Below are 2017 nucleotides of genomic sequence, written 5' to 3'. Positions count from 1 at the left end.
GAAGAATCATCTGTTGTATAAGGCTAGCAAAATCAAAAGTTCAAAAAGTCTAATATTGAAATAGATAAAATAAAAAATAAGTTTCTTCTCATTTATCACGAAATTGAATAGAATCTGGGAAAAAATTTTTTGCGCAGCGTTGGATCTTTTTTCCTCACTGTAGTCAACATATTTCGGTTGTTGCCGGGAGGAACGGTCCTACAGCGGAACTTGCGGTCCCATCATCGGTCCGCACGGCCCCATAGTCTTGTGACAACGGTCGCATTGGGTAGTCAGCGGCTCCAAGTATCGGGGCGGTGACATGTCTGGCTGCGAAATGTCCGGCTGCGAAATGTCTGGCTGCGAAACGTCTGGCTGCGAAATGTCGCGGCTGCGAAATGTCCGGTTGCGAAATGTCCGGGAGCCTCAAAAATGCATCTAACCTCAAAATATTCTAACCACCTCACTTTTTTTCAAATGTTTTTTCTCGTGAGTTTTAATTGTTCTATTTCAATAAATCACAATATTTTCTGATTTGATCATAATTCTTCCTGATCTAATGCCAAAAAATCTCAGAAACATAAATAACTCAAGGAAAGTTCATGGAAAAAACCTTCGAAAATTGCATGCTGTGTAAAAGATAAGAAACCGTTGGTTACAAGAATTCTAGTTGTTTAGGAAGTGAATTATCAAATAGACGTCAATTTCTGTGACGCAAAACTCTCTTCAGATTTGTAACCATACCGTATTTTCTCTAATTGAAGCGCATTGGCTTCTAATTTTCAACCTAAAAAAATTACTAAGAACTGAAATTATCAGAAACATTTCTAAAAAGAAAGGGAATGTTTGTAATAACCGAACAGACGAACTACATTGTTTGAACTGGACTCACTGAACCGCACAAACTTCTTTTAGAAATCGCGCTTTCATGATTTTAAGGCCGTCAGAGGGTAGGATTCTTCAGGCGAGCTTCAAACAGAGGTAGGTTTCTATTAGAGAAAATACGGTACTTGAAATTTGAGCTCCCTATTTTTTGGTTCCTATTGGAGTTATCAAGAATTAGTCACATTAAAAAAAAACTCCTGGCATATAACAATTATTTTGCCTATTTATGGTTTTTAGAAACCTCATTTAGGAATCGTGGTTATTCCAGTTTATGTAAAAAAAGATGTACTTAGATTATAATATGTTGCTCTCGTTTTTTAAAGAACTATTCATTCGTTCAAATTTTCACTGAAAAGTCCAAAAAGGAATTGAAATTCTTTTTACGTTTTTTTAGTCATTTCACGTTTTTCTAGTTTAAAGGGTTACTGTAAAAGACCATTTTGCATAGTATAGGCCAATCTCTCTCTCTCTCTCTCTCTCTCTCTCTCTCTCTCTCACTCACTCACTCACTCACTCACTCACTCACTCACTCACTCACTCACTCACTCACTCTTTCAATCACCAACAATGATCTCATTGTTCCACAATGAACCGTAGCCTTGACAACACAACCACTCTATCTATAATTACAGGGGCACATGAGTAGTGAGAGCGTATGAACTTGTTTACAATAAAGTATTCTACATTTTCGAATGTCTTGTGATTATCACATTTTCGAGAAACTAGATTATAGTAGTTTCTTACTGTAGATTTACGTAGGCGGATCATAAAAAGATCATTTAAAGGTCAATGGAAGCCAGGAGTAGGAGTATCAGTCTGATACATTTTGAGAATCTACAGTTCACCTATCACAGGTAAAATGCGAACGGATCCGTTACGGACGCTCAGCGTTCGCGCGCGGTTGAAATAGGAACCGCATACGGACCGCACGCGACCCGTTTTCAGAAAACCACAGCACATTATTCCGTATTCCTCCGTATTCTATCCGTTCGCGAACTCCGTATCCGACCCGCTTGCAAATGATGGACAAACGGATCCGTTCGCAAATCAGACAAAAGTTTAAGTTCGCGAACGGACCGGTTTGTTTATCATTCGCAAGCGGGTGGGGTACGGAGTTCGCGAACGGATAGAATATGGAGGAATACGGAATAAT

The sequence above is a fragment of the Caenorhabditis briggsae genome, assembly GCF_000004555.2.
Source record: "Caenorhabditis briggsae complete genome, chrX, whole genome shotgun sequence".
NCBI lineage: Eukaryota > Metazoa > Nematoda > Chromadorea > Rhabditida > Rhabditidae > Caenorhabditis > Caenorhabditis briggsae.
This window is presented reverse-complemented; position numbering follows the sequence as displayed.